Below are 14,383 nucleotides of genomic sequence, written 5' to 3'. Positions count from 1 at the left end.
CACTTTTGTGAATGTTTAATACAAAGCAAAGCATTATTCTGGGACTCCACAATTATAGTTTTAAATGTCAATAAGTCTTTTATAAAGAACTCTATTTGTCTAAACTTGGAATAACTACAGACCTGAAAAATTGTACTGGACTACAAAAGATAATTTCTTGAGTGCATGCTAGGGATCATATCTCAGCTTTCATTGCAGGGTCCCATAAGGATTTTGACTGCTTCATCACATTTTGAAGAAAATAGGGATGGCTGTATTCTATACAGAATGCCACTCAAAGGACTGAATGAGAAATTTGAGGAAAAAATCTAGACTTGCCTTCCTTCAAAGTCAGCTTTGTTGAAATGATTATCTCACACACACACACACACACACATCATCCTATTCCCTTTGGTGTGATGCAGAACACAAAAGAGTAATATAAATAATTAAAGACATGAGATGAAAAGAAAATAGTTAGAATTAGTTTAGACCATCACCAATCATTAGACTTTTCTAGTGCGTGCAAACCATCCTTTAAACTTCTCACTTTTGTCTTATGAGGAAGTCATCCATACATCCAACTAGCACTTCTTTGGTCTTTCCCATTCGCTTTGCCACAAGGACAACCAAGTCCAATTCTATCCCCATCATGCCCGCCCTATTAGTATGCAAGCTAAGATCTCTAATCTAGAGACTATTTTGCAAGCCACCATACTGTTGTCTGTATTCCAGATCTAGGAATCTTTCTTTTGTATCATCAGTAAGGAAGAGAAGGAGGAGACAGCAAACAATGCCATGTTTCCTACTCTGAAGAATGAACAATGTGAGGTGACCCCCTTTCTCTGAGGAATTGCTGACCTGGCGTCCTGTCCTCACAGAGATTATCAAAACAATTCACTTAGACAGAGCCATGTAGAATGCAGTATTGCAGGCTAATTCTGCTGACTGCCAGTGGGTTGATCCTCACCGGTTCAGGGATGACTCAGCCTTCCATCCTTCCAAGGTTAGTAAAATGAGAACCCAGATTGTTGGGGGAAATATGTGGACTCTATAAACCACTTAAAGAGGGCTGTAAAGCACTGTGAAGTAGTATATAAGTCTAAGTGCTATTGCTATTGTCCATTCACATTTCTTTCCTGTGACTATAGGATCCTTTTTATTTTCCTTGCTTGTGGAGATAAAGAAAGAAGCTACTTTTTCTCAAATAGAGGAATAGATTATTATTTTACCCCGAGAGCTAATAAACACTGAACACTATGTACAACCACATGTCAATGGAAGGTATGGAAGATTTAAAGCTCTCTGTCTCGCTTATCACAATTCATATCTATCTACAAAGCTATTAAAGCCATTAACATCATTATTAGTATATATTCATGTGCACCATCCATGTACATGGGGGGGGAGTAGATTTATCTCCTGTTGACTTTAGGACCTGTCATTCTACATAGAAATAGATTACCTATTTCTCTCTGTATGAGAAAAGGACTAGGTAAATGGCAGACAAATGAAAAAATAAACACTTCCGTGGAGAAAAAGGAATTTTGTCTTCTGTTATTGAGAAAATATGCTTAAGACACCTGGACAGAATTAAATAATATTTGAAAGAGGGTAGCTAAAACTGGCTTAACTGGTTATCTAATCTGAGGCCTCCCATTAACACACCATATCTTAACTGATAAGGGTGTGCAGAAAAAGCTTGTAGAAAAGTGTTTATTTCAAGCCTTTTGGGTTTTGTCCTTCAGTTAGCAGATAGCAAATGTAGATAGGAAGGGGTTCTTTTTGGCATAGCCATTTAAAAACTGCATCAAATTGTAAACAGATGCACTGCCTTAGAGGTAAATATTGCATTCACACAAGAATCTTATCCATATCACAACTTATTTTTTGCAAGGGCAACAAGCAAATGTGATTTTTTTAATCAGTTACTGTCCCTTAGAAGAATTAAAGCAGAGCCTCTCAGAATCTTTCCAAGGGCCAATTGTTAGACAAAGAAGCTGCTCAAGCTTGTTGCAGTTTGTTGATTGCAACTCTCCATATGCTGCAATCTACAATCCTCCTATGCCTATTTTTATAGCCTCTTCCCATTTTCTGAGCCTTAGTTACATGGCCAGGAGCAGATCCACCAAACGGTGAAAGCATGTGACAAATGAGTCAGACTCCACTTATCAGATTGAACATATTTTCAGCTATGCAGCTTTCAAAAAATTGGTAGAGGTAGAGTAAATATACTACTATTATGGTCTAACAGAAGAGTGAGAGAGGCACAAGCTAAGGTTTTTTTGTAGATAAAACAATTCAATCCTCTATTTTAGCGGTTCTCAACCTATGGGTCGTGATCGACCAGTTTACGGGGGTCGCCAAGCAAGGCTGTCCGCCATTTTTTCCCCTTTTCCGGCGGGTGCCTTACCTCCCTTGGGCTGGGCCAGCTGCTCTGTCTCTGCCGCTTGCCAGCTATGCCTCGGCCGGCGCAAGGGATGGCACCATGCATGCATGGCACTCCCGGGCAGGGAAAGTTCTCGACTTACGACCGGTTGGGTAGTCCTCGACTTACGACCAGTTTAGTCCTCGACTTATGACTGGTTTAGTCCTCGACTTACGACCGGTTGGTGGTCGCGGCATTAAAAAGGTTGAGAACCAGTGCTCTATTTTAATCCTGAATTATTCATTTATTTTCTCTGGTGACTCCTACCTATGTTTTCCCTGCTGAGCTGTGGGTACAGAGCAGGTGGTAGAGGATCTGGGAACAAATATACATGTAGTTCCAAGTATCAGTTTAGTCCTAAACTGAGTGTCTTCAAACTAGCAAATCTGCTTTTAGGTAGCGAGTAGCCCAGTAACAATAGTCTGCCTTGAGGGTTTCACAAATGTCACTAGAGATACAGTATTTTGAATGAATGAGCTGCTAAGGTTTTCCCCTACAAGGCATAGGGACCAAGAAACACGAGCCCGAAGTTTGTGTAAAGCTGAAGAAAGAAAGGAATCTTATCTACAGATTTTTCACTATAAACTATCTCCTGTCATCTGCTTTTAGCATGGATGTCTTTCCTGTGTGGATTCTGGGGGAACATGTGAAGTGTAAGATAATCTAGCTTTCAGAGAAAATAATTTAATCAATTCTGTATTGTACTCAATCTTCTGGCAAGACTTTATTTTTTTAATAGCAGAGCAGAAAGAAATCCAACAGTGTATCTTCTTTAACCAAATGGTGATATATAGAGTATAGGAAAGGATCACTAGGACATTGCTGAACTTTGATCAGGGAGAACAGAATTCCAAAAGAATTTGGATTCAAAAATTAGGTTCACTAGGTGTCTTAAGTCTAAGGTATTAGGTTTCACCACATGTTAGTGTTATTATGGGACCCTCATATGTTCTCTTGAGGGTAATGTTAATAAGATTTGTTGCTCTGATAAGGGTAATCTATATGGGGACCTAGGAGAATCGATTTGGTGTTGTGGTTAAGGCACAGGCTAGAAATTGGGAGTCTATGAATTCTAGTCCCACCGTAGGCACAAAACCAGCTGGGTGACCCTGAGTTAGTAACTTTTTCTCAGCTCTTTAAGGAGGCAATGGCAATCACTTCTGAAAAATCTTGCCATGAAAACTGCAGAGACTTTTCCAAGCTGTCTCCAAGAACTGGACATGATTGAAAAGAAGGGGAAAGAAAACCCTGAAACATTGCATAACTCTCTTACGCTGTGAGAAATTAAAATGGCAGATTGCTGTCTGCTCTTACCAATGCCCCTGGGAGGGGGCGCTAATATAAAAGGAAGCCTGTCAGAAAGTGCTATGTACTTACCTCTCCCAAATCTGGAGCTATCTATGCATTGGAGAATCTTAAATATTCTGTATGAGTTGATTGGAACTGGAAGAATAGAATTTACTGACTCGGAAGAATGGAAGGCTAAGTCAACCTTGAGCCCCATTAGGATCGAACTCCAGGCTGTGGGCAGAGATTGCCTGCAGTACTGCATTCTAACCACTGCACCACCAGGGCTCATAAAATAGGCTGGTTTCTTTCCAGATCAAATAAATATTTCACCTTTATTTTTATTTATGGTGGGCTCAGATAGCATTGGGATGTGAAGCCTAGATATGCTGCTCAATGAAGAAATGAGGATTGCTGATGGTGATAGCAAAGCAAATTTGAGACACAGGGATGCGTCTTATGCAATGATGTTTTACATGTTAATTATACAGCAGTACAGCGCAGATGACTCAACATTTTTACTCAGTATGCAGCCTGTCTGGATCCAGCATAATCCCCAACGGATGCGCTTCCATTAGGGGAAACCTTTTAATTTAGCAGAGAAGGGGTGTGTGTTTGTGTGTGTGCGTGGGGGGGGGGGGGGTTGGCTGATTTTTTTCTGAAGTCTTCAACTTGAAATAAATAATCTGAAGGACTGGAAAAAAAGACTGTAAAAGGACAAAGGAGCTGGCTATAATGGTCCTTCATTCTCCTGCTAGTTTCTGTAGAATACAGAATTCTGCTAGATTCCGTATTCAATCCACCATCTAGTTTAGGATAGAAATGTCAGGAACTGCAGGTTCCTTAACACAAACTCTTTCAGTATGTATAAGTAGAAGGGCTGTAACTCAGTGGAAGAGCAACACAGACATTCATGGGTCCAGGTTCTCTGATGCCTAAAGCAAGCTTTCTCTCTAAAAACTCTAAAGAACCAATGCCAGTCACTATAGACCTGCTTTCCACAATCTGATGCCTTCCAGTTATATATATTGGCATTGCAACTCCGGGTTAGAAATTGTGGACGTTGCATATGCAACACAGCTGGGGGGCACAGAGAACAATGCGTAAGAGATAAATTCTTTTCAAAATGATTTCCAATAGATATAAAATAATGACCCATGGGCCATTCACATATCCTTCTTTGATTTTCTATATGTTGCTGTTTTTTTAACATTTGTTTGAATTCTGTTTCTTTAATTAAAACTAAGAGTGTATATGCTTAAATATATACCTTGTTTAGGCTCACCCCTCCCCATTTCAGTGCTTCAGTAAATAATGGTGAAACAAATTGTTTATTTGTTCTTCTTCTGAAGTTTAGTCAGTTCTTGGTAGCTTTATGATGGTAAATCAAAACTTGCTAAGGACAAAGTTGTCAAGCCTGAAGGTGGCAGGAAAGAGAAGGAAAGAATATGCCGTGTTTGCAAATCTCTTCTGTTCAGTTCATTCTGTTAGTGCCATCTCTCTTGTATTGGATGACCTGGACTCTTTGGAAGAAGGCCACTGTATCTGCACCCTTTAAGGCAGGGGTGTCAAACTACCGGCCCATGGGCCGGATGTGTCATGCAGAAGCCACACCCACCCCAGCTCCATCAAGGGGAAAAAAGTCGCGATACATCGTGACACATCACGCAACACGGAAAATTTGACACCCCTGTCAACTTAGAATGTTTGAAGTCATTTATAATTCTCACAGGACGGACTAGCTGTGGGCAGATGGAATAATATGGTTAATGCATTCCATATTCTGATAGTTTCAATTTTCAAAATTACGTTTCAAGTGGAATTTTTCTCTTGTCTATATTGAAACTCTGGCTGGCCATGTTTTCGGTGACTGTTCACAAATGCAAATTTGAATTAGAGTTAAAAAGAATGTGCCTAATATGTAAAATTTAGGTAAGGGTCTATGGATCCATTTTTTACCTACAATAGAAATGGATATAATTAAAACCTGGCTATGTTTGTGTGTAGTGCCCATGTATCAAAGGACTGTGTTGTCTCACTGATTGAAAGGTCTCTCAAAGTGATTTGTAGTACAGATAGCCCTTGACTTATAACAGTTCATTTAGTGACCATTCAAAACTACAATGGCACTGAAAAAAGTGACTTATGACTGTTTTTACACTTGTGACCATTGCAGCTTCTCCATAGTCATATGATCAAAATTCAGATGCTAGGCAACTGATTCATATTTATGACTGTTGCATTGTCCCGGGGTCATGTGATCACCTTTTGCAAACTTCTGACAAGCAAAGTCAATGGGGAAGCCAGGGTCACTTAACAACCGTGTTACTAACTGCAGAGATTCACTTAACTATGGCAAGACAGATTGTAAAATGGGGCAAAATTTAGTAACAGTCTCACTTAGCAACAGAAATTCTGAACTCATTGTGGTCATAAGTGGAGAAACATCTGTGCTTGCTAGCTTAAAAAGTATATTAGATGTATATTCCAGCTTTCAGCTTATGTAAGCACTCAAGATGGTTTACAAAATACAGAATGTAAAACACAACACAAAGATCAATATGATTAAAATAAAAAAAAAATCAGAATGATTACAGATAAATTAACAGTTAACAGCTTGTTGAAGAGATGTAGTTTTGCCAAGTTTGCATTTACTGGAAGAATGGGAGCCAAATGCATCTCGTTGTGGAAGGCCTACCAGAGCCTGAGAGCCAAACAGAAGGAGAATTTCTCCAAAAACCATATGGTCCAGTTTCAGGCAGTGGAAGAAACATATATTTATTCATATTGCTATATAGGACAAATATATCCCTGTATTTATTCCAAGCGTGCCTCATTAAATTCAGTGGGAGTTATCCCTAGGTAAATAATAAAAGAATTGAATTCTGTGACCAGCCGCCATATGCCAAAATTTAATGCAGTGTTCTTTCTTTCAGGTGAGCACAGCAAACACTGAGGCAAACTTTTCCTCTCCGTCGATTTTGGATTAATACAATACCCAAATGTGCAACTGAATTCTTTTCCCAGAAGAACGAGTAATTCCAAAAACAGAACCAAAAGTACGCGGATAATGGAATAATATTTATACACCAACTTGTCCCTTTCTCCCAGTTAAAGATAAACACCCAAAAAGACAATTATGTTTCTCTTTGAATCAACTCACAAAATATTTGGGTATATAGATTCATATGCAGTGTTAGATCCATGGGATGACAGTAGCTTTATCTGCATGAGATCTGTGATGGTATTTGGGAATGATCTTGAGAGAAGAGGGAAAAGAGATGCTGCCTAATGATTAGAGAAGAGGGGAAGAGCCTGCAGTTGCTTAACAGGTAGAGAAAGAAATTTAGAAAAGACCTGGCTTAACTGATAAGGCTTGCAAGATTCTGGTAATGTAGCCTTACAATAAAGTAGAATAGTTCTACTGTGTTTCCTGTCAGAGGTTTGTGGGAGGGCTTATATCAATCTTGCAAGTCTGAAAAGACAAATCAACTAAGGCGAGTCCTTCCTAAGTCTTTGACCACTGAGCAATTGCAGATTCCTCCCCTTCTTGTCTGATTGTTCTCTTGGTAGCATCTCTTCCCCTTCGAGTAACGTTGCAGGGAATATATAGATGCTGGGAATAGTTAGCATAAGTACAAATCAGCTCCATATCTTCCTTTAATAGCAATGGCATTTAGGCTTATATACCACTCCATAGTACTTTCTGGGCAGTTTACAATATTGAAGCGTTATTTCCATATTGCCTCCAACAATCTGGATCCTTATATTACTATATTACTTGGAAGGATGAAAGGCTGAGTAAACCTTGAGTCCTGTCAGGATCAAACTTCATATTTAGGCAGAGTTTGCCTGTAATATTTCATTTTAACCCCTGCGGCACCAGGTTTCTGTGGCAATATGGCAGTTGGGGTTATATGAAGTATTAGCCAGTTTTCCTAAACATTGAGTATGATATACAGGAGATAAAGCAGCTTGAATAGATTTACTACTATTTGTTAATTTGTAAACTTTGAAAAGCTGCATTCTTTTTAGCATTTTATTTGTGAATTCACCTAAGCTCTCAAAGTCTCTGGGCTGTGCTCCAGAAGATGATGATGTAATATAAACATAGATCACTTGCCAATATGACATTCTTGGGATTTTTTTCCCCCAAGTGTTGGTTAAATACCCCATTAGGAGAGCTTTGTTGTAAATTGGCTGCTGCTTTCTTGGGATGGATTTGTAGGTTCAGTTGTGCCAAGTACCATTTTACTGATCTATTTGCATAAATATATCCTTTGAGAGACTTTAAAGAAGCTGTTAAGTGACAGCTCCTGGCTGACTTTGTTTCCGCTCAGACACTAAGTGGGTCTGATTGGTATTTGGAGACTTGAAGAAAATATCAAATGTATAAAAGTGACCAAGAAAACTGAAAACCCTTCCCACCCCAAAACCTTTTTCAACTTGACAACCTTAAGACATGTGCACTTCAACTCCCAGAATTCCCCAGTCAGCCATGGGAAATAAAAGCTGCCCCCCAAAAGATAATGGCCAACCACTTTCATATTGCTGCCAAGAAAACTGCATCAACATGTCTGTTAAGGCAACAGCCTCTCAGAGAATTGCTACCTAGAAGTGGTCAGCGAGTTAGTGGATTCGGTGACCATGAGACCCATCCTGGTGAGAGTGGGGTTCCTATAAGGATGACATGGGAAGTATAAACCTAACCAATAGTGGATTGTGATTGGCTGTGCAGGCATGAGGAAAGCCAATCTATCTAAGAGAAAGAACTCCCAAAATCATATAAATCAATGACAAAAAAAATCTATAAATTATTTAATCATGCAGATGTAGATGACGAGGCCTCCAGGTCATAAGACCCTCCTTCAATTACTGGAGAAGAGTGTTGAACTTTTGTATATGAATTTAGAGATACTGTTATGGCTAGTCTCAGGAAATCTGATGGTGAATGTTTTAAAAAAGACTCTCCTTGTTTTATGAGGACAAATACAGTTGAAACAAAGAATATGAGAGGCATTTCCAGGAAAATCTGAAATTGTTGTAATAAAAAAGTATATTGAATTAGACATTTTAGAGGTAAGAGTACTTAAGGAGATGAAAACTGTCCATTTAAAACAGAGATATTGGACTGCCTTATTTGGAGCATATGATCAAAGGAAGGAATGGAATTGCTGTCATGCTCAATAGGCATGGCTAAGTATGTGTTTAGCTGTAACCTCAGTGACAAGATCATATTATATTGTTGCTGGAGAACCAGTTTACATCAGTCTCATTTGAATGTATTTCAGGATGTATGTATTTGTAAATGTATATCCTACCTCCTTTCCATGGCTCAAAGCAGTGAGATACTGCACCATCCTCCCATTTTTTTCCCTAACAAGCCAGTGAAATAGATTTGACTAAGAGAGGGAGAATGACTCAAAGTTATTCAGTCAGCTTCCAGGGTGAAGATGAATTTAAATATGAATTTTCCCCATGTCAGTCAGTAAAACACTACATCATCTTGGACAGACCACCATATTATGGTCTGTTGAAATACACTGAAGAATTTTACAGTATATTCTAAAACACATTAAATGAGTGATCACTGAGTGATTAGAGTGCAGATAGAGAAATAAAAGAACATGACATTAAAGTATGATTTGGGTATATACAATCAGGGTTTTTTTTCTCATAGAACGCCCAGAAAAAAGTTCCGGCACCTTTTTTGGATGGAACCTTGTAGGGTAGGCAAGGCAGGTTGTATGATGTGTGTGAGTTCTGGCACCTTTTTTTTTAAGAAAAAAAGCACTGTATACAATAATATAAAAGGTGGATAAGTATTGTTTTTTATTCCCACATGTGCTTCAAGCAGCATTAATCTAGACTTTTGGGGGATGTATTGCAAATTGAAGACAGATCTGCAAAAGTGGAGCTGATGATTGCAGCAAAAAGCAAGGAACTGGGGAGTGGACAGGTTCCAAGGAATCTCTCTGAATAAAAGAATGGGAGATCAACCATATATGCTCTGGATGGATGCCTCTCATGAAGAGACCACAGGACAGCAGTTTTCTCAGGGTTTGAGCAATGCAAAAAGCCAGGATCAGCCAACATGCTTGCAAGCACTTGTTTAGGCAGAGCATTTTTAAAGGACATGAAGTTTGCAAGTCTTACTTTCTAATCATTTTCAGAAATTGCCTATTGACCATCTTAAAGCTATTGGAGATCTTTGGAATGATAAATTTGAGCTGTCTTCACTGGGTGAGTTTGTATTCAACTATCAACGAAAAAAAAATTAATTATAAGTTTAAGGACTTAAAGAACTTTGAAATAAACAAGAAAAAGCTAAATAAGATTTTGAGCTAAAATTTTATAAATGGATTTTATAAATAAATAAAATTTGAATATTGACTTTGCTATAATATTTTGGGGGACTGCAGCCAAGAAATTAAAAGACGCTTGCTCCTGGGGAGGAAAGCTATGGCAAATCTAGACAGCATTCTAAAAAGCAGAGACATCACCCTGCCAACAAAAGTACGCATAGTCCAGGCCATGGTTTTCCCAGTTGCAATGTATGGCTGTGAAAGTTGGACCATAAGAAAGGCTGAGCGCAAAAGAATTGAGGTCTTTGAACTGTGGTGCTGGAGAAGACTCCTGCGAGTCCCTTGGACTGCAAGGCGTTCAAACCGGTCGGTCCTAGAAGAGATCAACCCCGACTGCTCTTTAGAAGGCCAGATCCTGAAGTTGAAACTCAAGTACTTTGGTCACCTAATGAGAAGGAAGGATTCACTGGAGAAGAGCCTAATGTTGGGAAAGATTGAGGGCAATAGAAGAAGGGGACGACAGAGAATGAGATGGCTGGATGGAGTCACTGAAGCAGTAGGTGTGAATTTAAATGGACTCCAGAAGATGGTAGAGGACAGGAAGACCTGGAGGAATGTTGTCCATGGGGTCGCGATGGGTCGGACACGACTTCGCAATTAACAACAACAACAATAATATTTTGGAATTAATTATAAGGAATAAACAGCTTGTTATGGGAAATGGATTTGTTTTGGTTATTGCACGATATAACAAAGATAAGTAATTTTATTGTTTTAAAAACTGAACACTAGAGGGACTAAAGTTCCTAGGCAGAAAGAAAATAATACAACCCTGCTCTTACTTATTGGGACTTACAAAATGATGCAAAATGGTGTAAAATTGAAAATATTAAATGAGACTTTTGAAGAATGGAGCCAGAGGTTAATAGTCACAATACCATGAGTATCAGTAAAGATGTCTGTTCTAGAGATAAGACTATGTCCAAAAGATATTATTGAAGAAATGACAGATGTGGAACAAATTTCATCTGACAAGATAGCTATGATACTGAAAGTAGATTTACAAATGAAAGACCAACAAAATGACTTGAAAAAAAGATGCTTTACGGCAACGACCCCCAACCTTTTGGGCACCAGGGATTAGTTCCATGGAGAAAGATTTTTCTGTGAAGGGGAGGAGATGTGGTTTTATGTGCTGATTGCATCCCGCAGATGGGGCTTAGCCTGTTTTCCTGGCCTGGTTACTGGCATGCCACGGACTGGTGCTGGTCCACACACCGGCAGTTGGGGATGCCTGCTTTACCAGATATGCAAAAGAAACTGACCAATGTTTTAAAAAATCGAAAGTGAAATAGAAATGACCAAGATTATTCTTCTCATTGGATTTACAAAAGGCTAAAGCCTTGAAGAACTTCTGCAAGGAATAAAGAACAATTCAAGAGAAATCAAATCCTACAACACTATTTGAATAATAATAATTATTATTATATTAAACTAATAAAACTATTATTGTATATGAAGTTGGTTTATTTGATCAGGGTTAAAAAGAGATACGTTGTTACAAAGTTGGCAAGCCTTTACAGACTCATTGCTAATATTTGAGCTGAAAAATTGATGCTGAGATATTGCTGGATTCCCTAACACTGGAATCAAATCAATTACTGAAAAAGGGTATGGGTATTTCTAGGTGCAGACTGTGGAATAGACCATAAATTATACATGTTGAATGTGCAGAGGAAATATAGAAAATTAAAGAGAATAATATTTGACCTGGCAGAATGTAGTCAGAATATAAAAATCAATACAAGGAGCACATTTGGTGTTCTTAATTTATGTGGACAAACACTTTAATATTTCTCAATTCAGAAGACATAAGAGATATTGTGACAAAATATAAATCATGTCCGCTTTGAATTTCAACTAGGGAAATGTACATTTCTTAAGAACCAGTTATCATGACTGCCAAAAAAACAAAAAAAAAGGGAGATGAGAGTTTTGTGCAGTAAGAAAGACATAGTAGGGCTGATTGCAGAATGTCAGTGTCAAATAAGGAAGGATAGGGAAAGATATATCAATCAAAAATGTCAACAGAGGAAAATAGCAAGGAACATGGGTGATGTTTTAAGAAGCTTGCAGGAAAATGTATAGCTAATGTAGGAAGAGACTTTACAGAGACAGAGACAAAAGAGATTAAAGAAGGAAAGAGTATCCTGAAATCCTTTACAAATGGAATTATAGAATGTCTGAAATATTTGCAGAAACCAATCCACTTGAAAGCAAGATATGAAAAGCAATAGACCAGCTGCGAAATTAAAAAGCTCCAGGCATAGATGAAATGTACATTGAAGGCTGCAAGAAAAGAGGCAATTAACATCCTGCCAATAAATATGGAACAAGACTAGAGAGAGTGAGAAAGACTGCTATATAATACTGAAGAAGAATGATGCAAATTATCAAAGCACTGTGTGGGAATATTTTAAAAGATATTTCAAAGAAAAAGAGAATATTACACAGAGACAAAAATCTCAAACAAACAAGCAGATTTCAGAAAAGTCAGGGATGTGAGATCTGATAGTTAATACAAACTGATCCAATCTGGGTTGGTCACCAGGAGCAGAGTTTAGTTTTCTGAGCTTTTGGGCTTGTGCTGGAGCCCATCCTCAGAGAACTTCTCTCTTACTAGAATGTGTCTCACCACACATTCAGGTGAGAGAGAAGCTCCCTCAGGATGGGCTCCAGCACAGGTCTGGAAGCTCAGAAGACTAAACCTCAAGACCAGACATGTCAGATACAAGGCCCGGGGCCCAGATGCGGCCCACGAAGTGTTTCATGTGGCCCGCGAAGCCATCCTGGAAATAGTAAGGGAATGGCCCCCGCTGTCTTGGCCCTGGCCCAGGCCAGCCAGGAACCAATGTACAATTTTGTGGTGGCCATCTATGCTGAAATGCATTCAGTTTTAGTTCCACAAGGCCGTCCAGAAACAGCGAGGAACCAGCCCCTGCCACATTGGCCCCACCCCCTGGGTGCATGCTGGGGAGGTGTCACCCTTTGTGAGGAATGAAGAAATGGACTATGCCTTGGCACTTGCCCCGGTCCCACCCCCTTCTGCCAGAGACCCTCAGAACTGTCCTACTCCTGCCCAGGCCCCCACAGGCACCCTTGACGCAAACAATGTAGAGCTAGCCATGCCCACTCAGTAAGCCACACCCACTCCATCCACACCCACCCAGTAGGCTGCACCCACCCTGGCCATAGCCCCCCAGCCCCCCAAGGGCAACCGCAATGCTGATGCGGCCCTCAATGAAATTGAGTTTGACACCCCTGCTCTAGTCCCAGTGACCAGTCCAGATTGGATCTTGCAATATTACCCTGCGACACAATATATTTGCCTTCATTCATGAATACAAATTGAATAATGGAGAGCACAAGGCAATTCAAGGAAGAGGTTTAGTTTCCTTCATTGACTGCAGCGAGTAGTTATGGAGATCATGCCACAAAGTAGAATCTGTGTGCCAAAATACTGGAGTCTTCTGAGGAATCTTTCTCATGAAGAAGAAGAAGCCTTTGTAAGAACTAAGTCTGAAGAAAACAAAGTAGTCCAGACAAAGGAGGATGCATGTTGTTCTATATCTGTTGAACATATAGCAAAGGTACTTCAAGAATAGTAGGGTTAGGAGAAACGATAGAGGGTTCAAATAGGAGGTCAAGACATCAGCAGTAGAGTTATGCAGATGATATTTTATTAGCTGAAAGTAGAAATAAGAATGCATTATGAAAATAAAACTGGAAAGTAAAAATGTGAGCAATGTTAATTGGTATGCAGAGTGAAATCAGAATAGAATAGAATAGAGCTGGAAGAGAACTTGGAGGTCTTTTATTAGTTTCCAACCATGGTTTCTTATCCTGCCATCTGGTGTTTTGGAGAATAATTATTTGTGGCAGCCCCTCAAATACTGGAATACTGCTATCATGTCACCCCTATTTCTTCTTTTCTTTAGACTAGCCAAAGCCAAGTCCTGCAGCTGTTCTTCATATGTTTTGGTCTCCAGGTGTTTGATCATCTTAGTTGCTCTTCTCTGAACTTTTCTCAAAGTCTAAACATCTTTTTTGTAATATGGTGACCAAAATTGGATGCAGTATTCCAAGTGTGGTCTTACTAGGACAGGGGTAGGCAACCTTGACTCTTTTGACTCATGGACTTCAACTCCCAGAATTCCTGAGCCAGCCATGCTGAGGGGAAAGGGAGAGGTTTCCATGCTTAGCCATGCTGGCTCAGGAATTCTGGGAGTTGAAGTCCACGAGTCATAAAAGAGCCAAGGTTGCCTACCCTGTACTAGGATTTAATAAAGCGGTATTAATACTTCGTGTGGTCTTGATGCTATTA

Source organism: Crotalus tigris, unplaced genomic scaffold (assembly GCF_016545835.1).
Source record: "Crotalus tigris isolate CLP2741 ecotype Arizona unplaced genomic scaffold, ASM1654583v1 scf7180000018030.5226217, whole genome shotgun sequence".
In the NCBI taxonomy this organism is placed as follows: domain Eukaryota; kingdom Metazoa; phylum Chordata; class Lepidosauria; order Squamata; family Viperidae; genus Crotalus; species Crotalus tigris.
This window is presented reverse-complemented; position numbering follows the sequence as displayed.